The sequence below is a fragment of the Protopterus annectens genome, chromosome 4.part1 (assembly GCF_019279795.1).
Source record: "Protopterus annectens isolate FY-2018-M chromosome 4.part1, PAN1.0, whole genome shotgun sequence".
NCBI lineage: Eukaryota > Metazoa > Chordata > Ceratodontiformes > Protopteridae > Protopterus > Protopterus annectens.
In genome coordinates this window covers 365361509-365386758 of record NC_056734.1, presented here as the reverse complement: position 1 = coordinate 365386758, position 25250 = coordinate 365361509, and the positions used below count along the sequence as shown (strand labels likewise).

Here is a 25250-nt window from a genome sequence, read left to right as displayed (position 1 = left end):
ATATATATATACACACACACACACACACACACACACACAAAATGTATTTTTTATGTTTATACTTTTTAACACAGTGCGATGGTTCTCATCAGAATGGTGTCTCAAAATTATTTAAATAGTGTAACTAGAGCTGTTGCTTTAAAAATTATGTAAATAATTTATATAAAGGCTGTATTTAGAACTGTTGATTTAAATAGTCAGATAATATTATGTATTAGGCAAATAGGATTTCTGCATGGTTCAATCAACAGAAACAATAAGGCAATGAAGTGATATTTAAGAAAAAGGCTGTAGTCTTACCAGTTCAGAGTGAAACTGGCCTCTTCTGAAGTGACACTGTATGCCAGGAATATTACTTCTGGCTAGTGTGCTGCAGTAAGAACCACCATAGAGGATAATACTTTTGGAAACATGGACATATTCCTACAGAGGAATCCAAAGAGGACAGAGCTACGTGGAAATGCCTATGTATTGCAGACATAAATTCTTGCTCCATAAGAGAATTATTGAACTTTGTTTAAACCTTTGTGTCCCTTTATTTGTAGTTGTGTGTGTCCTGCTGCCACCCACCCTTCCCTAATGATGGGAATATCCATTCTCCCCTGCCTAGACCTGCTAATCAAACTTGGGTCAACCAAAATATAGTGAGGGCTTTATCCCTCTACGTCATCACAGCTGGCTAAATAATAGTCTTAGGTTTAGCCTGTTACACACCCTGCTCTTCTCAGAACAGTCACTACCATAATAAAAAACCCCAGATGACGTACCCAATCTCCTACTACAGACAGGAGGGGTCTGAATGGAGTGAGGGGATTCGCATGGAGAGATTAGGGGTACAAATGAAATCAGTAAGAAAAGAACAGTAGCATTGCTGGAACTGAACTCATCCTCAAGTCTTGATGAGCACCTTCATATAGTGGATTCTGTTTTTACAAAATGTCGCCAAGGTACCAGTAATATACAGACTGCATTTAGATAGCATGCATCATGAGGAAAGGTAGGTTAAAAAAAAGAAATAAAGTTGGATGCACAGGTCCCGGGATAAGAAAAAGGTGTCCCATCCCGGTGTATGCACTGGGGTCAGGACTGGGGGAAAAAGTGGAGAATTCTCAGGACATGGAAACAATTGTACAATAGGGTTAGGCCAGGCTCAGGGGGAAAATGGTACACCTGTTGAAGTAGTAGTCCACAAAAACTGACAGCCAAAAAAGAGCCACAAAGATGACCACAAGAACTACTTAGGATAGGAAAGAAATTATGTATTGTTACTATTATACAAGAAGCCCAGAATTTTCAGATAGATGATGGTTAGAAAGATTAAGAGAGAGATTAAAGGAAAGAAAAATACTTGCACAAGAAAAACTGCCAAAGCAAATCATTACTGTCAAAGGGAAATTTGTATTCATTAATACAATTGATTTATGAAAACATTACCCCATATGAATGCATTTTGGGCCACCTGGAAATAGAAGCAACAGAGGATGTGCGAAAATAAAGGAAAAAATCCAGAGATTTTTGAAAGGTATAAAAAGAAACATGTACATGGGAAAGAAAAGAGATGTGGTATGGTGTAATATTTATGCAAGGAGAAAGCTAAGCTAATCTATACAGAAAAAGAAGCTTCAAAAATATTTGAAGAGAAATACAGGCAAAGGCACCCAGTTACTGGACATTTCACAATATAAAAAAAAAAGAAGAAAACAAAGCGTGAATGTAAAAACAGGATTAGAAAGGCAGAATTTCAACAAATAATTCAAAGCTATGGATTATCTGCAAAGTGAAAGATTTAGTGTGGTGAATCCAACACAGGCAATGTCATAGTTTGACATAATTACGGGTCTTCAAATTAAGGAAGAACAGGTGCAGTAGGAGGCATCTGAAGATTTGCAACATGATGACGCTCTGGAGCCTGCTGTAGCAGACTAGAAGATACATAGTAAGGAAAGGAGCAGAAAGCAGTGGCAACTGCAACCCAGGTAATGGTGTCAATGCAGAGTGGTGGGTCAAAGGGTTCCCATATAAAGGAGCAGCATATGAAGCATGGTGCATCTGTAGAGGATATGTCACAGATTTTCTGGGATGTTCTGTAGATTGCTCACAGGAAAGAGAAAACAAAGAAGGTGCTCTCAGTCCTGAAGAAAATGACTTAAGGGAAGACCTGGTTGACTTAACGGAGATGGATAGACACATTAAGATAGATGAAGGAACTAGATTACAGAAAGTAAATAAGACCCAAAATGTTAGAAGACTGATAAAACAGATGGACACAGTAATCAGGTCTAATACCAGAAATTCACATGATATAACAGAAATAAATATAAATCCAATGATTATCTAAACAATCCTGTCTTGGTTTATAATTTGATCTTTACTAGTAATAAAAAAGTATAAAAAATGTTTTAATAAAGAAAGCTTTTTATTCAGTCACCCTAAAAGTAAAAAACAAGGAAGAAGAGTGAAAACTTTGCAAAAGAAACACAGACAAACTAACTTCAGAAAAGCATTCAAAATTGGTTTTCTGACTCTGGTAATAAGGTACCAGAAGAATTAGCAGGAAACAGCAAAACCAACCACGGATACTTTTCTGAAATCAGCTTGTCTGAGTTTCTTTTGCAAAGTTTCTTCCTTGTTTTTTTTTTTTTTTTTGCATTTTAGGGCAACTGAATAAAAAGCATTCTTTATTAAATTTTTTTTTTTTATATTTTTTATTTATTTATTTTTTTTGAGTAAAATATCATCCCCTCTATCATTATATTACAGACCTCCAGTCAACAAAAATGCATATTGTTAGACATATAATTTCAAAAACGTTTTCCTGTCCTTTTACACTTTCTGCGTGTCGTTTACATTCATTAAGTGTGTGTGTGTCTGTGTGTGCTCGCCCATGTCTGAATATCTGTATATTATTCTGAATGGATTTTGTGTGTGTGTGTGTGTGTGTGTGTGTGTGTGTGTGTGCATACATATGTCTCTGTGTGTGTGCTCTGTCCCTCTGTGGTTCATTAATGACACAGAACCATAGAGGGACAGAGCCAAAAGCCCAATTTAAATAAAAAGCATTCTAAAAAAAAATCATACTTTCTTTTCAAGCAACTCAGCTATGCAGCTGCAAACATTTGATTTTTGTTTCACTTTCTTCAGCTTCATGCATAGTGACCATCAAAAGCTAGATAATTTAATCCTTTCCTGTTATGCGCATATCCAGTGTTCTTAGTTTAAATATAAACTCTCTGTCATTTAATAAAGCTGTTTATTGCATTACTGCAATTACAGAATGCCGATTTAGTGATCTTTTTTTTTACTTTTCAAACAGAACAAACTTTGAACATTAACAGGCAACTGATGGTAGTTTGGAGATACTTTTTTTTTTTGATTTTTTTTTCACAAGTTAACATTTACAAATGCAGTAAGTCCTAAAATCTGTAGTTGCTGTATTAATAAATGCTAACTTGTAAGAAAAAAATATGTGGAACCAGAAATGCAGTTAATATGGAAATAAAACATATTACAGAGAAATCTGGTGTTCTGTCAGTAATTAAAAAAAAAACAAAAAGATATAGCTTTGCAGCAATTTCCTGTCTGCAACCATCTCTAGCCAAATGGCAACAGACTGCATCATTCTTTTTAAGGAAAAGAAGACCGACAGAATGCATAAGGCGAAGTAAACCAGCACCGCAGAAGCTTGAGTGGGAACAAAACTTTGACATTATGTTTCATGGTGGAATGAACATAACTGAAAATATAGTATCCTGGATCTCCCAACATATAACATATGAAACAATTATACTTGGTGAAGTCAATATCGACTGGAATAAGCTCTCTTGCAACTCCCCTAGCTCTACCATTAACCTATATGGTTTCACCCAACTTATTACCTCTCCCACTCATATACACAAGAACTCAAGCTCTATTCTCGACTGTTTCCTAACCTCTAACCTCAATCCATATCACTATCCCACCACCTTACCAGACTCTCTAAGCGATCACTTCCCTATCTCAATAGTTATGCTACCCCCTCAAACTGTAAAAACCCACCAATATAGAAATTGCTGTAACTTGTCAAATTTTAATGTAGAAACTTTCAACAACAAACTTTCCCTGATTAACTGGTCACACCTATATAACCTCCCTCTAAACGATGCTGTTCTGGAATTCAACAGAATTTTCCTATACATACTAGATGCCTCAGCCCCCATCAGAAAAATTAGGATCAAATCTAATCCACCCCCTGGCTCTCTAAAGATACTCTGTCCACCATGAAACTCAGAGATAGTACCTGGAAACTATAGTCTAAGTCTAAATCCCCTTCTCTCCTCCTTAAATATAAACAACTCAGAAACTTTACAAAAAAAATTTTCTCTCTCAGGACAAAACTAAATTCTGTCAGGAATCCCAATCCACTCAGTTCTCCAACCCAAAAAAAGTTCTGGCACACCATGAGTAGTATACTCCATCCTGGACATCCCAGTGCCCCTAACCCCTCCCCACCAATACTCACCTCAATACTGCCACTCTTCTAAACAACTACTTCATGGACTCCATCAGAAAACTTACCTTCCCAGATAACCAAACTCCACCCCTGGCCTTCTCAACTTCCCACTCCCAATCAGCCTTCTCCCTGAAACCTGTTTCAACTAACTACATCAAATCCCTTTTGTCAAAACTCAAACCATGCTCGCCCTCATTCGACAATCTACCCCCACAATTTCTTAAACCTGCTGCTAATCCATCGCCTATCCCATCGCAATTCTTATTAACTGCTCCATTAAAGCATCCACAGTCCCTGATATTTGGAAATCTTTTTATACTATTCCACTTCACAAGGGAGGTAACTCCACCAAACCCTCCATTTACCGACCAATAGCCATTCTATCCCCTCTGTCAAAATTTCTCGAGAAATGTATTCATAAGCAACTTAACCTACCTACTTCATGAAAACCTCCTTAATCCCTCTCAGCATGGTTTTAGACCTAAACACAGCACATCCACCTCCCTCTTATTTTTCACCCAGACTGTGTCTGAAGCAAGGGACAACAATAAATTTGTATCATGTGTCTTCCTTGACCTCTCAAAAGACTTCAACACCATCTCCCACGCTAAACTCCTCTCTAAACTATCTGAACTAAACCCTCAAACCCCACTATTCTCTGGTTCTCCAGCTATCTCAACAACCATCGACAATCTGTTAGATGGCAATACTCTCCCTTCCTACCTATACAAACTGGTGTCCCGCAGGGATCCATTCTTGGCCCACTTCTCTTCAACATTTTCACTAACAATCTTCACTCTGCCTGTACCTCTTCTTCACTAATTCAGTACTCTGATGACTCTACCCATATTACCCTCTCTGATAACCCCACTAACCTCCACTCTCTCACCCAGAGTTCCTTTAACACCATAGACTGTGGCAGATTTAGGCATGGGCGCAGGGGCGCACGCCGGCCCCTTTTTCAACTTTCTTTTTTTTTTCTTTTTTTTTTGAAAACACGCTGGCCACTTTTCCAACTTTCGTTCTTTTTTTTTTTTCTTCAGATGCATCTTTCCCGAAGAATCCTGTCACCAACGCGCCAAATACATTGATCGAGGATGTGATTGGAGGTTGCAGTCAGATGTTTTTTTTTTTTTTAAACAACATTTATAACAGAACGGTCCTCCTCCATCTGCATCTCCCTTTTTAATTTAGGCGCGTAACGCTCATTGGTGAGAGCTGTCAGTGTTGTTGTGTAAGCTGTTGTTGGAAAACAAACAATCTTTTTGCTCAATTTTGTAAACACTAGCTGGAGAAACTGTCGTTTGAAACGACTTTATAACTACTGAGTGATCTGCCTTGAGGTAATGTAAAAATTCTTTTGACACCTAACGGTTACACTATGGAAGGGTGTATAGTTTTCAAAGGAATCATCTTGAAAACATTTTTTGACATACTCTAACCAGTCTTGATGTGTCTTTTTGGTCCTACGTCTGAGATGCCATTTGTTGGAGTATTTCCTCTTCTCCAAGGTATGGAGATCTCAGAGTCTATATATATAAGTTTGAGGGTGTGAGGGCCTGATCTCCGTGCAAAAAAAAGGTTTTAAGGAGAATAGTGATTTTTGAGATTCACTATTCTCTTGTCATTTCGGAAGTTTGTTTACGGCTTTTTGTCCCTCAACATTTCTAGTATTAACATATCAATAGAGATCCCTCACTCTAATTACACTTTTACAGAAGAAGATGGATTTCCCACAGACCAACTGAAAAATTCACCTATATAACTTACAATATCCATAAACAAATGCCTTCTGGTACCCAACACAGGAACCGAATGAATGTTCACATAAAAATCCTATGGGGAACATTTCTTAGCTAGCACACTAGTCTAACGTGGTTGTGTGAGAGAGAGAGCGAGACCGCACACAGCACTAGTCTATAAATACTTCATGACATCTGTACATTCAGTCTGTACTGTATATTGTGTGAAATTTCGTTTTTCCAAAAGAAACACTGGGTTGTTGTAACACTTTATCTTTAAATTTAAGGCCATGTGTCATGCAGGTGGTATTAAACCTGGTATTAATTACGATAAACTCTTTCTGAAGAGTACAGATATTTGGAGGGGGTGACAAGTTACACCCAGTTTGCTGTGATCTGCAACACTGATTAACCAGAGGACCAGGTTATCCTTTTTGAGATCAGAGAAGTATATCTCAAACAGGTGACTCTGTATACATCCCCACGGTACGCTATTAATTACCTTAACACCTTTTGAAATAGCACCTGCCGCACAAACTATATATATTGCTGTTTGATGCCTTTGGCGGTGATGGATGAAACAGTTATACCTAAGGGACAGAACATCAAGGTTTCTAAAAGCCACATTAGCATTTTTGTTTAATCCTTCATACATTTATGATGTGATGAGTGCTTGCAATTACTTCCATTAAAATATTGTGATTTAAAATGTGAACATGTGGTGTTTCCTAAATACCCACTCCAGTGGGTGATACTCACCCAAACGTGTTGGAAGCAGGAGTTGTTCACATCTCCTCCCCAATTTTTGCGAATTTGAAAGCAGAATAATTAGAAATACAATTGCTTTGACTACTTTAAGTGGCATGGATCTCTCACTGTATTTAACAAGTACACCATGTGTTTTCTCTAAAGTTTTGTACTCTGTCAACAAACGTTTCCACCCACTCATAAACTCAATGATTTTGAAAGCTGTTACACCTCTGTTTTGTCTTTACACTGTTAAAACGCAGTATGGGTGCCCCTGTTAAACTTCCTCCGTTTACTGGCATGTTTTATTTTAATGGTGGATCACTGAAATCCCTTCAGCTGTTTTGCAGCTGTACCTCTCCATGAAGCAAATTTGCCTACTTTCAACGAGCTATGCCATGGGTGATACTTGAAAGCAACACTCCAATGTACCTCATTACCAGGAATGTTCCTCATTTGAATCTTAAAAATTCCACACTCCTCGCATTTCCATGCTGAGAGAGTCTGCCACGTATTTAATATATCCCTTGAAGTGGTTATTTACATTTGGTCGCGCCTATTGCCAAGTTAATTTACTGATGCCTTTTGTCACTTTCCCCCAAGGAATCCCCATTCCTTATTATATGCGCATCCCGACCAATCGATCAAACTCCCAGCCAAAGTGAAGGAACATGCATGAAGGCTAGGGGAATAGCTGTCTGCTATATTTTCATAACAAAGTAGAGCAAACACATGATAAGAAAGAAATGTTTTTTTATCTTGTTTAGAAAAAGTTTATCACGGAATTTCTTTGGATAGTAACATGTAAGTAATTTTTTTTTGTTGCTTTTAATTCTGGCAGGGTCAAACCAGATACTATCGGTAGCAATGGGTCCAGTGTTGTTTGTAGAAGAAATTATTGCTCCTGTTGTGCTGTTTGATATTGTAATGTGGGCTTCTTTGAACTAATCTGTAGTTGGTTGAAATATGCTGGAATACAAGCTGTGACTACTGTTCTGTGCAGTGAAACCATTACGATTATTTCTTTTTATCCTGGTAGGGTCAGTTCAGCCTAGAAGATGCTTCAGGTAGGCAGAGGGTATGGGGGCTGTATGTAGATGAAGTCTGACGCTACTGTGTGCTGTTGTAATTCTGTCTTTACAGGGCTACTGTGTTATTTTGGATGAAGTAAGATGGAATACAAACTGTGATTACTGTCTGTGTGAAAAAATACATTAATGTAACCATTGTTGTATTTATTTATTGGTTAAACTTGGCATGGTCAGTCCAGATAATGTATGTAGAAATATATGTATGAGACTGTATGTAGATTAAATAAAGTCCTGCTGATTGCTATTATAATTATTACTTTGAGGATCTAATGCACATTTTTGTAAAATAAGATGGAATACATGTTTTTGTGACTATTTGTATGGGAGGTTGGGGTTGGTATAATGGGAAAAGTATTTACCTTATAATCACAAAGTACAAGGTTTGATTCGCACCTTTGAAAAAAGCTGCTAAGCTCAAATAGCCCACAAAAGCAGTTAACCTAGTACTCACCTGTGGAACAAAATATATTAATGCTATCATGTTTATGATTTGTTTTGTTTATTTACCCTGTCAGGATGAAACCATATACTGTGGATAGGCAGTGGGTCCCAGACTCTCCGTGGATGAAAAGATTTGCTGTACTGTTTGCTGTTGTAATTCTGACTTTGCAGGACTAATGTATATTTGGGTGAAACAAGCTGGAATACAATCTGTTATTGCTGTTCCTGTGAAACAAAACTAGATAAATGCAATTATTTTTATCCTCACAAGGTCAACAAATAACTAAAACTAAAGTTATTTTGTATCCTGGCAGGGCCAAACCAGATATTGTGGGTAGGCAATGAATACAGGGACTGTCCATGGATGAAAAGATTGGCCTTGCTGATTATTGCTGCTGTAATTCTGGCTTTTGCTGGATTAAAATGTATTTGTTTGAAGCAAGCAGGAATACATGCTAAAATTACTGATCCATGAAAGAAAAACAGTCATGTATTTTTTTATCCTGTCAGGGTCAAGCCAGATACTTTAGGTAGTTTATGGTTATGCGGGCTGCTGGTGAATGAAATTATTGGTCTTACAGTTTTTTTTTTGTAATTCTGAATTTGCAGGATTAAGATGTATTTGTGAGATGTTGGAATACAAGCTGTGATTACTGTGTGTATGGAAAAAATACGTTAATACAACCATTATTTTCTTTTAACCTAACAGGATCAGAGCAGATACAAAAAACAAAAAAAAAAAACAGACAATGGGTTTGGGGCCTGTCTGTGGATGAAATGGCCGGCTTCTGGTGTTTGCTGTTGTAATTCAAACTTTGCAGGACTGAAGTATATTTGGATGGAGCTAGGAGGAATACAAGCTGTGAGTACTCTTTCTATGAAGCAAAACATTGATGCAATAATTACTTTTATCACAGAAGGGTCAGTCCAGATACTTCATGGGGCTAGTAGATATGGGGACTGTCTGTTGATGAAATGATAGGACTTGAACTGTTAGAAGACAGTTTTGTGTTCTGCTGAAGAAAGTGATTTCTGTTATTTTTTGCACAAATTAAATGAAATCTTTACTGATTCACCCAAATGTTTGTGCTTCTGGTTTATATTTGATATTGCATAAAATTAAAGCAGATTTGGGTTATATTGAATATTCCTCTGTGATATGCTACAATGCTTATGTTTTAGGCATTTTTTTATAACATATATTTCCTTAAGTTGTAGAGGTGTTTTTTTTTTTTTTTGTTCACCACCGCTTTCACAAAAATCTAACAAAATTGCTTACTTTTACTGTGACACCTGCTGTAGTGATATTGCCTTCATTGTGACTCTTTACTAGGCTATCATAGTATATGTGCTAGCTATGCCACTATGGAAGGGGGTTGTGACTTTCTTTGGGTAACCAAAGTTCACTTGGGTATGCCTTGAAACACCTGGTGCTATTTGTAAATTTGCTGTATGCTGGGTAGGAGTTAGTTTCCTCCACTATTACAGCCACTGCACAATGCTGTACAACATAATGCATGTCGCTGTCTTTTCATATGTTAAGCATGTTAAGGTGGTCTTTAAACAGATGCTGACACCCAGTATTCCTCTCCACTGCTGGTGTACTTTCCAGACTGCGCCCCCCTTCTGACATTTCCTGGATCCGCCACTGATAGAACACTGGCTAACTGACAACCAACTTATCCTAAACCCAAAGAAAACCAAACTCCTCCTCTTTCTTCCAGAATCTGCATCTCATCTCAAAACCTCTTTCCATATATCTTCTTCTGACAATACCATTATTCATGTAGCCCCCTCTACTAAACTTCTTGGAACTACAATTCACGACCAACTAAAATTTGACCAACACATCTTGCAGTCATCAAAACGACCAATCAAAAGTTAGGATTACTTTATAGACATAAAAAATTCTTATCCAACACCGTTAAGATCAAACTTGCCCAAAACTATCTCCTCCCCTGCCTTCTTTACGCTTCCCCGATATTCACACACATCCAAACAAATATTTTAACTAGACTTACACAAACTTACCACCAGGTAGCCAGATTTGCCTGCAACCTTCCCTAAAGGTCCCATCACTGCCTTGCCTTAAAAAATCTACAATAGCTTGAGTTCCCACAACTACTCAAACTTTCTCAACTACAAATGGCACACTCTCTCCTCTACAAACCTACTATCACTCCCTGTCCACCCTCCTATCATGCTACACCCCTGCAAGATCTCTCTGTAGCACTGATCAAGCACTACTTAACGCCTATAAACCTAACAAAACCATAGGCAAATTACTTAATAAATGCTCTATAGCGCAACCCTGGAACAAGCTCCAAACAAACCTACAACTTCTTCAATCTTTGTTCCTCTTCAAAAAATAACTAAAAACCTACCTTGCCAACTCCCCTTTGTGCACCTGCCATCACTCCACCTAAACTCCACCTAAACTCTGGCTACCTATTTCAAAAGTATTTCCCTCATTTACTCTCTGTATACTTACTAATCCTGTGAAGCCTTAACAACCTCTTTGTTACACTCTTATAACTTCTACCCTCTCCCACCATAACCCCTTCCTCCCTTCCCGTGATCAACACTACTCTTCTTCTTCCTTATTAATACTTTACTTCATTTGGTACTTCCTTTCCTATATCTTACATCTCCTTTCTTTACCCTCCACTTGAAATGCCTTCTTCTCATAGAATTATCTTCCTCAAATATTATTCCTCTAGCAACCTCCCCTATTAATTGACATAGTACTCACATTTTTTTATTTTCATAAAGATACCTGTTTTTGACTTATAATCAAACTGTCCTTGTTAGTATAGCTGCATGTTAATTCACTTCCTGCTCCATCATGTATTTTTCACTTGTAATGATTGTTAGTATAGCTATATATTACTTTCTCTTCCTTCTACATCATGTATTAATATCAAAATATCAAATATTTCTAGGAGCCTGTCTCCTTCATTGTTTTCATGAGATCGTTTTTTTCTCATTATCATGCATCTTTTGTACTCATGTTTTCACTTTATCATGTAATATGCATTTTTCATGTACAGTATGTCTTATATTGTACTTTTATCATGTATGTTTATCTTTTACTTTAATCATGTATGTTTATCTTGTACTTTTTACATTGTATTTTTGGAGCTTTTCTCGTTGGGTCTCCGCTGAAAATGGGCCTCTGGCTCAGTTGGACAAATAAATAAATAATTCTGGGACATGCTATTTTGAAGGAAGTAAGGAAGAATGGTAATGATGCTGTATAGTGGGTGGGGATAAGAATGTCACTTGAATGAAGAGCTTGGTCTGAATTTTATACACTGGGATTGTCCCTTTAAGGATCGAGAGCATGTGTGTGTGTGTGTGTGTGTGTGTGTGTGTGTGTGTGTGTGTGTGTGTGTGTGTGTGTGTGTGTGCGTGCGTGTGTGTGTGTGTTAAGTGTGTGTGTCTGTGTGTGGCTCTGTCCCTCTGTGCTTCATTACTGAGACAGAATCACAGAGGGACAGTCACAAACCCAATTTAAATAAAAAGCATTCTAAAAAGAGGTGTGACTGCAAGCAGAAGATACTGCATTCATTCGTGCACAACGTAAAGGAATTCCAGCTTTTGTGCGACTTTCAAAACTTGTATGGGCTGAGCAACAACTTCACTGCACTTAATTTAATATTTAGTTGTATATTGTTTGGGTGACTTTTCTCTTAGAAGTCGATTTAACTTCACTTTGAATTCTGCGGTAAGTGTTTTTTATTATTCTTTTGTTTTAGAAGTTTTTATTCATTTGCAGCTGAATTGGCTTCCTTATGTGAGTGTGCCATTAATGATTTGCTATAGTACAAATATCTTGTACAATGTAATAAATGCTATGTATATTTAAATTCAACACCTGATAACATTGGTGATCTGTGTTCTTCATGTCGAAAGTTGAATGATTTGCGTACCATTATTAGTAGTAAATCTAGCCTTACTGATGATGATTGCACTTGTGCAACTGGCACGACTTGGAGAACGTTTGCTATGTATAGTAATGACTAAAGTGATAAGATAAATAATGTTAGGCAAAGAGAAAATAGAACACATTTAGGAAAGGATGTGTCTATTGTCTGTAAAGATTACTCAACCCCCTATGAAACAAGATAATCCCACTGCCAAATATGGAATTCTGGATCACGTATTCAGCAATCTGAGGATTTAGAGCTTATAGAAGGAAATAAAAGGAAGAAATTTACAACAAATAAACAAGAAAAACTGATAAATATCTTTAAAGCAAAGAGAATGCATACTAAAAATACACTGATTTGTTACGTAACATACAGAATACAGGGAATGATGACGTTCATTATTTCAGAAAACCTTCAGTCTACAGAAAAAAAAAGAGGCAAAGGGCAGGTGAAAAGGAAAAAAAAAAACAAAAACAAAATTGACCATGGAAGGATTGAAGAATATTATTGTAAGAAAAATGAGGAGAGAGACAGACACTGCCAACATGGCTTAAGCTCTGTATGTGCACAGCCACCTGGATGAGAACTGTATGCTTGCAAATGTAATAAACAGTGGGATCAATAAGACTAATGGTGATGAAGATTATTCCTTTGTAACAATTGAGAGGGCAGATATATTACTGAATTAGAAGTTGAAGATTCTTCAGATTTGGTCAGAAAAGATATCCTTGTAATTGGGGATTCAATTATTAGAGGAAATTATACTTAAATTTGCAGAGAAGATAAGCAACATAGAATAGTGCGCCTTGATGGAAGGAAGTACAGACCTGTTTTTATTCATGTTGGTACAAATGACCTCATCTGCAAGAACTCTCTGATTGCTAGTAAAGACCTCAGTGCCCTCGTTGCTAGCACAGCTTGTATGGGTTTTAGGATGTATTTTTTACAAATCACTTACAGAAAGGAGAGTCATATAACTATGAATGAAAAGATTTTTTTGGGAAATACCTACATGAAAAAAATATTCTGTTTGAAAAAATGGAAATGCGTAATTCTGGACACACATGCTCAGTCAGGATGGCATGCACTTGTCAAGGGGAGAGAATTTTGCAATATTTGCCAAACACAAGGCAGAATTTTTACCAAGTCAAAAGTTTTAACAGTTTACAGATAGCAACGATTGATGCATCTCTGATGGTTGTTAATGCTAGTTAATGGTTAGTGGAAAATTTGCTACTTTCCCACAAGATTGATGTTGTTATTTTTTTGTGAAACATGGTTAAAGAATAATGACTGGAAACCATTTCTGTCAAGGTATAAATGTTTTTACTGTAACAGACATTCTAACAAAAAAAAATCAGGTGGAAGTGTTATGATAGGGATTAAAGATAGTTATGAGACCTGTGATTATTACATTTTCAGTGATAACACCAATGCTATAGCTTGTGTAATTGTGACAATAAAGACAACCTTGGAACATATAACAATTTTTGAAGTGTATAAACCACCAAAGTCAAGTGTTAATGACCTAAATGAATTCATACATTCCTTGCATGAAATATAAGAGGGAAGACTAATAGTGGCTGGTGACTTAAATTTAAGAGAAACGGAGTGGAATAATATTGATTCAACAAGACTAGTAAGGAGATTATTCACAGCTTATGTTCAGGAACAGTTGCTTCAGACTGTAAAAAAGAACTACTAGGGAATGGAACATACTAGTTATTGTTTTTGTTCCTAAAGAAATTACTGTTATGTCATGTCAGATTTTACCACCACTGATGTGCAGTCATCATGGTGTTATTAAGGTTAATTTGTTGCTAATTCTACAAAACTGAAATTACAAACTATATTTACAAAATCTTATGCAAAACAGTTTGGCTCCACAAACAGGGTGATAAGTTGTCCTTGTGACATCCAAGTAACCTCTGCTACTCGGATCAAATCAGATAATATTGAAAAAAGTGCTATGCAAACTGGATCCAAACAAAGCACAGGAAGCAGACAAAATCAGTAATAATGACCTGAGAACACTTCAGCAAGAACTTACAGTGCCATTATATCTATTATTTACTAGGTCATGTAAACATGGGAGATTCCTCAATATTGGAGACATGCACTTACTAAACCTGGCTTTAACAGAAAGAGGAGTAGGACAAACCCAGAGTCATATATAGACCCTTAAGTCTATTTTCATGCTGTGGAGAAATGATGTAGAAGCCAATATTGGATAAGCTATTGTCAAAAGTGGAAAGGTTGGGACTTGAAATCATATATCAGCATACATATGTTAAAAATATTATCTATTACCACCTATAACATGATGTTCTATAACAATATAATAACAGCTATGTATGAAATTTTGTTCTGTGATGTAATTTATATAGATTTAACTTCAGCATTTGATAGGGTCATACACAAAACACTGATCAATAAATTAGAACTACATATTGATTTACTCTTGATAAGATGGACAGCTGCATGGTTTACAAATAGGACATGGCAAGTATCATACAGGAAATGGACAGGTGAAATTCTTGGTTACAGTCAAGGTGTTACATATGGCTCTGTCCCTAGGCCCATAATTTAGATTATATATTTCAGATCTCTCATTTTCATCTGAGGTATTCTACAGTTTATATGCAGATGAATGGAAATTGAGTAAACTGATAACATGTGTTACAGATATGGGATGTTTGCAAAAGCACTTAACTAAATTAACCATTTGGCCCTAGGAGAATAATATGCTGATAAATACATCAAAAACTAAGCATATGAGATTTGGGAGACAAACTGAAATGTGAATATTTAATAGAGTACACAGTGAATGAAACTGTAGATTCATTTAAGGGCCTTGGTATATGGGTAGATCCAGTTTTGAGTTTTTTTCTCATCATATCAACCAACTGGTTAATGATAATTGTAAAAGTATAGTTTGTATAAAAAGATTCATAAAGTCTAGGAAATCAGAAATTATGAAGTCATTGCTTGTTGTTACTTTAGACCCAAACTTGAGCATGCAATAACAATATGAAAATCTTATAAGAAAGCAAACATGCATAAACCAGACAGTATAGCAGAAATATTCCAAAGGCATCCATGAATGTGAACATTTAAGTTATTATGAAAGTCTAAAATATCTGAACTTGTACAGTGTTTCATATAGATATTGAAGAGGACACCTTAGGTATATAGGTATGCATGTATAATTGTTGATGTAAAAATTTTATTGTATATATCTATCTTGTAATTATTTTTGTTGTTTTATGAGAAATGCTACTGTTTTTTCTCTGATAAGTGTCTGAAATTCACCTTTTAACATATATGTACTGTTGTGGAGCTTTTCTCCCCAAGCCTCCACTGAAAATGAACTCTGCCAAGTGGGACTTTCCCAGCCAACAAAGACAAATAGATAAATAAATAAATAAATTAAATAAATAAATAAAGGGCATGTAGAGCCAGCTACATCTGGGACTGTTTGGGGTTATCAAAAAGTAGTAGAGAATCATCAGACAACTTATGTAGGAAATTCTATAGGCATAAGAAGTATACTAACTGGTTCTCTGAGACAGCAGCTAATGCATGGAAGAGGTTACCAAACTACATTAAAGCAAGCACCAGTTTAGAGAGTTTAAGAACAGCCTAGACACATATTATTATGGGAACAACTGTTTTGATATATTGGAAAGCTAGAAGGGCATTAATGCCCGTGTTTGAAATGTTTATGTGTATGTATATTACTACACAGCTAAACTTACAATGGATAAAGTGCTACCACTAAAAACACAGAGTAACAAAGGAAAGGAAGGAAGCAAGTAAAATGCCACTATGGAAGGATTAAAGGAAGTTACTAGGCTATTGGTCCTGAGGCCCTTACAAGCCTAGCCAAGAATTTAGCCCACGTTCTGACAAGTCAGCATCCAATGCCACTGTCCAGCACAGACACAGGTGGCATCCCAGGGGTGTATTTTCTGTTAAACATCCAGTTATCCAGGTTGCATATAAAAAGGGTTAATGAGGTATTCTGCTTGATGTGAAGAGGGAGTCTATTCCACAGAATGGGGAGTCTCTGGGACACAAATCTGCCCCACCACCAAGTCCTATTGATGTCACAGACCAGGTTAAGGTCGCGTGTGCCAGTTACTCGAGTGAAGCTTGACTTGTGGATATGCAGCAGTCCCATCAAGGTGGACTCTGACATTGCTTTGCATGCCAGACAAAGGTCACCTCTGAGGAGTCTGTATGAAAGTGAGTAGAGGGACAGGACTTTTGGCCTATCTGTGTAGGGTAGATGTTTGAGGCCCTGGATTCTCCAGGTGTGGAACCTCTGTGGTCTCTCTAGATGCTGTATGTGCTTTGTGAGGTACATGTCAAAAGGGGCATTGTACTCAATAATGGATATTTTAAGGGACGAATACAGGGATGTTATGACCTCCTTGTCCCTGTATGAGATACCCATACTAATGAGGTGGGCCATGTAGAAAGCTTTCCATACAATGGAGATAATATGGTAGTCAATAGTCAGTTTGCTATCAACTTGGGTGCCCAAGTCCCTCACAACTGACTGTGTGCTTAGGACCTTGTTATTAATGTGATAATATGTGGGGACATCACTCTCCCCAAAGAGGAGGATGATGATGATGCATTTTTTGGCATTCAGTTTGAGGCCATGTTTCTGGCACCAGTCATTTGTTTGAGTGAGACTCTCTTGGAGGATGTCCACATCACTATGGGAATTGATGACAGCACCCAGCTTGCAGTCATCTGTAAATTTGGTCAGCCATAGCCCTCTGGTTTGGTCTGCACCTCAGAAAAGTATATCCTAGACAACAGTGGCCCCAAGACTGTTCCCTGGAGTACACCACTTTGTTATGGGTCTACTGCTTGAGATGGCTTCCCCAATTTTGACTAGGTGGGTTATACTGGTAAGCCAGTTTGCTACCCATCTGGTAACATATGGATTGATGCCTAGTTGAGAGAGTTTAATCTATTATACCCGAGTGGGGAACAGTATTGAAGGCTTTGGCCAGGTCAGGTTAAGCAGTGTGCACTGTCTTCCCCTCATCCATGGCTTTGGTGAGATTAGAGAAAACTGAGGTGATTAAGAAAAGAAGTATCACTGTTAGAAAAATACAGAAAAGGGAACAGGTTCTCATAAACACTTAGAAAGATGGAAGTGATAAAAGCAATATTTAAATAATTTATCATATACTGTTTCCAATGATAAACTAAAATATCAGCACAAGCAGATAAATTTATAAGGTATGAAGATAAATATAAAGGAAAAATACAAAATAAGCAAGTTATGGATTACCCAAAAAGATTTTATAGAAAAATGGGAAAAAGCAAAAGGATTAGAAATGCCACCAAAAAAAGAAGAAATAGGCACATTTTGGAGAAGTATTTATGAAGACCGCAATGAATATAAAGATGCTGAATGGACAGAAGAATTCAAAGGAATAGTAAGGAGTCCTAATGTAGACGATTTGAAACAGGGAGGAAGTAATGGCCAGAGAAATTCAGACAAAATTAAGAAAAGCTCCTAAATGGAAAACCCCAGACCCAGATGCAGTACCTAACTAATGGCTAAAAGTATTAACATCTTTAGACAATGCTTTAGCCCTGAGTAAGAATTACTTATGTGCACTTATATGTACATCCTGAACAGATATCAAACTGACAAACAACAGGAAAAATATATATTCTTTCTTAAGAGTGAACCTGCAAGCCACCTTAAAAACTACAGACAAATAACTTGCCTCCTGACAACATGCAAGCTATATAATAAAACTGATATAGAGTTTATAATAATTTAGAAAATAATTCAATTATGGCAATAGAACAAAAGCATAAAAAAAGAAAGTCATATGGAACAAAAGAACATTTGCTGCTAAACAAAGTCATAATACAGAATTGTAAAAAGGAATAGAATCTCAGTATCTCATGGACAGATTACATAAAAAAATAAATATCAGCATTTCACATTCATGGATAAACTAAAACAATGAGTAAAAAGGTCACAGAGTAAACCAATCAGTAAAAACCAAAAGGAAACTATAGAAAGCTAGACTTTCCACTGTTTGATTCTGTAAACATCTTGTATTAGAACCAACATGGGATATATGCAAATGACCATCTAAGGACATCAGGTGTTTCAGCTACATGGCAATTCTGAATGTCCATGACCTTTTTCTTTTTACGTCTATTTATGGACAAATTCAGACAGGCCAGTTGGGTTTGATTTATTGGCCTGAATTTGATTAAATCATGCTATTATTGCCCATACTCATCATTTTCTATTGTCCAAGTTTCCCCAACACCTTTTTCTCCACTTCCCCTCCCCTATAATTCCCTCACCATCAGACTCATTTCTTTCATAAGCCAAATTCCTAAATATATCATCTTTTCATGTCCCCATAAATGGGGATAATTCTGCACCTCCCCAAATGTGGGCACTGTAACCCTTGATTTATCTTCATTCAGTTTATATCCTGCTATTTTATTATACCTCCTCAACAGATCCAGCAGAATTGGCACATCTCTTCCTTTAGGTTAGTAAGGTAAGAGATGGCATTATATGCAAACAGGCCCACTTTTTCCAGTCTCTCATATTATATCCCTGCAGTGCTGAGTTCCTTGTTTTAACCACCAAGGGCTCTATAAACAAAGTAAATAATGCAGGGGGGGCATCCCTGTCTGGTGGGCTTTTCCAGTCTAAATCATTCCGATAGATGGCCAGCAATATGTACATATGACTCAGAATTGGCATATATCCTCATGATCAGCATCACCCACAATTTCTGTAGGCCATATTTTACCACAACCCATTATAATAAATTCCATCTCAGTCTATCAAATGCCCTCTCAGCATCTAATCTAAATAAATTTATTATTTTCCCATTTTGTTCAGCATGTTTTTGAATCATTAATATTTTGCTGATATTATCAAATATTTGCCTTATCTTCACTTATTATTCCTTACCTTTTCTGTGCTAACCTCTTGGCTAATATGGTCATGAAACTTTTATAATCATATTTAAATACTGAAATGAGTCTGTGATTCCAGGTCTGATAGATCCCTCCCCTCTTTTTAAATTACCACTATTCACAACTTTCTTCCAAGGCTATGAAATCCTTCCTCCTTCAAAATATTATTAAACAACTCATACCATATATCTATTATCTTTTGCCCATGCAATTTCCAGATATCTACTGATATTCCATCTGTCCCAGTGGATTTTGCCATGACCTGAAAGGCAACAACCATTCTGATGTGTTCCTTTGTTAATTATTTTACTAACACCATTCCTTCTATTTCAGAAATCTGCTCCAAGTGAATTACTTTGAAGAACTCTTCATTGTCCTATTTAATCAATGTCTACTTTTCTTCCTCAATATAAACTCTCATAATATTGCCTAAATATCTCTAGAATCTTCTCTCCCTCATTTTTCAAATTTCCTGATGGTGGGTCTCTTAATTTTATAAAGTACAGTTGTTTGAGTCCTAATTACCTGTAACAGTTGATGTTCAAATTCCTAATTGTCTCAGTGACATTTCAGGTTATCTGTCAAAGTAACCCAGTACTGGTCAGTTTTCAAAACTTTAGACTGCCCTCCTTTTCTTTTCATGTGACAACTGATTGGCTGACCATATCATGCGAGGGAAGCCTTCAGCTGTTACAGGAAGTGAGTGTTCAGACTTCCTTTCCACAAAAGCGAAGAAAGCACCTGAAGCCAGAATCATCAAGCAAGAGTAAATTAACATCCAATCACAATATTATATAAAAACCAAATCCAACAACAAAATCAAAGATGCTGAAACCCAGAAGACTTCCAAGATTGCACATTGACTAACAGCTTAATTCTAACTTTCCCAGTATGGAAACAGAAAGTTAGTACAGAAAGCCAGTGGACCTAAATTTCTGGGTAAATTTCAATAACTGGCTAGTAAATGCACTGCCTGGATGCCAGGAAAAAAGAAATACAGAGGACCTGAAGGAAAATCAGCTACAAAAGGTGATGGAGAAACACTGACTGGGAAAAGTACTGCAGTTGCTCAGCAAAAAACAGTGCAAGCTTCAGACATGATTTTCAGTAACCTAGTGGAAAGTATAAAGCAATTGCACACAGACCTGATTAAAATAAATGAAACATTGATGGAGTTTATCAACTCAGACAATAAAAGGCTGGATAAAATGGAAGAAGCATTAACCAGATACTCAGATAAGGTGATACAACTGCAAAACTCAAAGTCGAAATGAAGGAAAGGTGGGCTGAATATGAGACTGCACAAGAAAAGATGTTTCAAAAAATAACAGAATTAGAGGACAGAGCATGTAGGGAAAACCTTAGATTTTCTGCTGTACTGGAGAAGCTGGAAGGAATATACTGTATTAATTTTATGAAAGCACAAATAAGCAACTGGACTGATATTGCACAACAGGAATTGTTAACTGAAAGGACACATCACGTGTATGCTCCAAACCTGGCTATGAGAAAGCAGCCTACACCTTTAACAGTAAAAATGTCATCTTACCATCAGAAAGAGTTGATTCTGACAAAACTGTTGCAGAAGGACAAAGTACTAAAAGTGGGAGACAGTAGACGGTTTGTGGAGAATAACTACTCATTGTACACCAGGCAGAAGAGGAGTAAATTTATTCCATTATTCAGGCAATGTCGAGAAGCAGGTGTGATAATCAAGTTGCTGTACCCAGTTATCTTCAAAATATTTTTTTCCTAGGGGGACAAAATAATTTTTTGATGAAGTATATGTTAAGGAAGAAATACAAAACTTTGTCCAACAAAAAGTGAGCTGTGAAACAGAAGGAGATTCTGCTTCTTGTTCTTCTGCTAATAAAGAACATAGAGAGACTGTGTCAATGAAACCTTTCCCAGTGTTTCAATGGAGAATGCTTGAAAGAAAGAAAAAAGCAAATGAGTTGACTAGAAAAACAGAGTACGTTGGAAATGAAGCAGAGACAGGATTTGCGAGATGGAGATGAACAGGAATAAAAACTAACTTGGAAACTGACAAATGTTAGATTACAAAGCAATAATTATATTTGTGAAACATGACAGAACAAGAAAATCTGTAAATATTGGACTATTTTAGGCTTTGTTAAGTTTGTAGTGGACTCTAAAGCATATGCCCTACTTCATGTCATTAATGCTGGAAAAATACTCGGTGTGGGGGGCAGAGGAGTGAGAGACTTAACTGCAAGTAAAACAAAATTTTTGTTAATGGTACTATTTTAATAGTGCATGACTTTCCTTGCATGCTATAAAGTAAAGTTATCTCAGTTACTTTTAAGTGTAATGGGGACATTAATGTAAATAGGTGCTCCTGTTTTTTTTTTTTTTTTTTTTTTTTGTTTTCTTCTTTCTCCCTTCTTCTCTGTTTCTCCTTGTTCAGTTTTAAGAAATATAGGAACTACAATGTAAAAAAAAAATCTGGTTAAAACAGCATGACAAAAGAAAAATTAATGTGCTTTTTCTCATTCTTGCATACGAGTGTGACTGTGTTAAGGCCCTTAGCTTAATCTAGTAATGCATTTTAAGAGAAAGAAAGTAAATGAAAAAGAACATTAAATATTATAAGCCTTTTTTTCTAGTAAACAAATGTATGTTTGGCAGTTTTTGTGCCTGGTTCTCATGTCTGTAGGAGACAATAAAGAGAAATGGCTTGGAGAAAATGTTTTCTGAAAGCATTCAAGTGCCAGATGACAGAGCTATAAAGATAAGACAAAGCCAGATATCACTTAGTAGAAACACAGGCTGTACCATGTGCTTTTTTTTTGCTTGAGGACTTTCAATAAAACATAAAGTGTTCTAAGATGTGACATATGCCCAAATGTAGATGACAAGAAACAACTGTATAAAATATTGACTTGCCAAACAGTATATGCATGTAACACAAAAGCTGAAAAGACACATTTAACAAAAAAGCTGCTATATATAAAAGGTGGGAATAATAACTTTTCAAGACAATTATGCTTTCTGTAATGTCTTTAAACGTCAATGCTCTCACAGATAAATACAAGTAAGAAAGAGTAGTGAACTATATCAAAAATGTAGAGTGCAAATAGCTATGCTACAGGAGACACACTTGGAAAGAATTGAACATGTAAATCTGATAAATAAAGGTTTTCAGGATATTTATTCAGCAGAATACCTGGGGCAAAGGAAAAGAGGAGGACTTATATTCATATTAATTGCAAGAGGAGCCCCAATAGTGATAGAAGAGGATAAAAAAGATAATAATGGTAGATTTGTAGCACTAAGGGGTGACTGGCAAGGGAGGTGGATTACTCTGGCACGTATTTATATTCCACCAAAAACTGCTATAATGGAGGTTAAGAAAATTCTGGGAGAAACAATCAGCTTTCAGCAAGAAATATTACTTAGAGATAAGGACAGGAATTTGATCTGTAACAGTGTGAGTTCAGTACTAGGAGTTTGGAGTGAATCTGCATTTGAATTATTTCCCAAGATAGAAACATGCACATTTAATTGAAGATCTTGATACAGACCAAATAACTATTTTAGAGCATGTGGCAATAATAACTAAAATAAAAATGAGACACTGATGCTTTTCTACCTGTCTGTTGAGAAGAGATGAACTGACAGAATGGATAGTGGAAATTATTCAGGAGCTATTAGAGAAGCTAGAAATTAATTCTGAAAATACAGCTAGGGAATGGGATACAATTAAAGTGATGTTTAAAAATAGGGTGGAAATAAAAGAAAGGGAGATATTGTTAAGAAGTAAAAATTATTTAGAGGGACTGACAAATGTTAAATTATTGCAAAATAAGGGGAATCCTACAGAATAAGAAGAGGCGCAACTGAAGCATGCTAAACAAAAAATAAGGGATTACCTTGATAATATGCATGATTTTAGAAATCTACAGGAAAGCCCCCAGGAATAGATGGCATTCATGTGGAAGTTTGGAAGCTAGGAGGGAAAAACTGATAAAGATCTGGAAGGTTTTGTTAAACAGTATTTTAAAAGGAAGAGAAGTACTAATATCTTGGAAGAAAGTGGTGGTAGCTGTAATGATTAAAGAGGGTAAAGAGCCATCAGATCCAGCTTCATATAGGCTCATTTTAATACTAAACCATGATTATAAAATATTTATGACTATAATGGCTAAATGATACCAAAATTGATAGATATGGATCAATGTAATTTTTGTGGAGGGAGGCAAACATATGACAACATTAACAGAACACTGATGATCCAGAGGGAAGCAGAATACAAGAAAATACTACTGTTGTTGATGGGTCTTGATGCAGAGAAAGCATTTGACAGAGTAAGCTAGGGCTTTATGAACAGGGCAATGGAAGCATTTGCATTCTCTGATAAAATTATAAGGTTGATTAGTTGAATATATATGAGGATTGGAAATAAAAACTAAAGTGGGTGGGGCCCTCTCTGATAATTTCTGCTTGAGCAGAGGAACCAGGCAGGGGAATCCTCTCTCCACTTTATTTCCATTATACTTAGAACCACTGGTAAAGAAAATAAGAATGATATGGTAGTCAAGAAAAGTTGGCTCTATTTGCAGATGATGATATTTTATACCTGACAAAACCAGAAAGGAACATTACAGTGTTGTGGAGTGTTTTGAGACAGTTTCAGATCTTTTTTGTGATACAAAATTAATTAAGCTAAAACAAAGGCAATAGTGATACATTACATACCTACACGTGAATTGATTCAGCAATATCCATATTTATGGGGACCTGATAAAATGAAGTACTTAGGAGTGTGGATTGAAATGATTCTGGTTTGGCAGCTAAGAATACATGGGAAGAGACTAAACAAAAGATAATACAAAAACTGAGAAAATGGAAGCTCTGTTATATGGATATCAATAGTAAGATACAAGCAGTTAAAATGTTTTAGTCCTTTTAGTCTTATTTGGAGGTCAGGCATATTTTTATCAAACAGAGGAGAAGGTGTGGATGGCAATTAATAACGAGCTGAAGGATTTTATCTGGGAGGGAAGACGGCAAGAGTCAAGTGGGATAAGATGATTCTTCCAATAGAACAAGGTGGATTGGGATTACCCGATTTGAAGGGTTATTTCAGAGAAACACAGTTAAGTCTCCTATACATTGCACAATCAGAAAAAAAGAAGTTATGTCTCACCATAACGTTCCATCTGAGTTGTTGATCTTCTTCCATTCATCACTGATGGGTACGGTTCCGAATCCTCGGAACTGAGTTGGCCAAATACTAAGCTAGCATACACCAAACTCTCGAGCCACGCTACTACCCACAATGCCCTTCATCCCATACCTCAGATCAAGTTTGCAGAACATATATTAGAAACAGAAATAAAGGTAGAGGCCATCTCTGCGCAAAAATCCTAACACACCAAAATGACGCGAAGATCTGCCAGGAGCCCTTGGCGGGGGAAGGTGGCAGGGTGTGATGAATGGAAGAAGATCAACAACTCAGATGAAATGTTATGGTAAGACATAACTTCTTTATCTGAAATTGTTAATCTTCTTCCATTCCTCACTGATGGGACCGAGTCCCTAGCTACTACAGAATCTGGGTGGCCCTCATGGAAGAACATTCCGGAGTACCATAGTGCCAAAGGCAGCTCTTCCCCTGGAGATCAGATCCAATTTGTAATGGTTGATAAAGATATGGGGTTTAGCCCAAGTGGCGGCTGCACAAATATCATCCATGGAAGCCCTAGCATGAAAGGTGACAGAAGCGGCCACAGCTCTAGTGGAATGAGGTTTAATGCTGCCAGGAGCTGATTACTCCTTCAGAGAATAAGGCTAGAAA

At 36.7% G+C, this 25250-nt stretch overlaps 1 protein-coding gene across 1 annotated transcript in view; it reads right to left on the bottom strand.

Annotated features, from left to right (window-relative positions):
• The window catches only part of CCDC39 (coiled-coil domain containing 39), a 1972012-nt gene that overhangs the window by 169991 nt on the left and 1776771 nt on the right, over positions 1-25250 (bottom strand). The window lies entirely within an intron of this gene.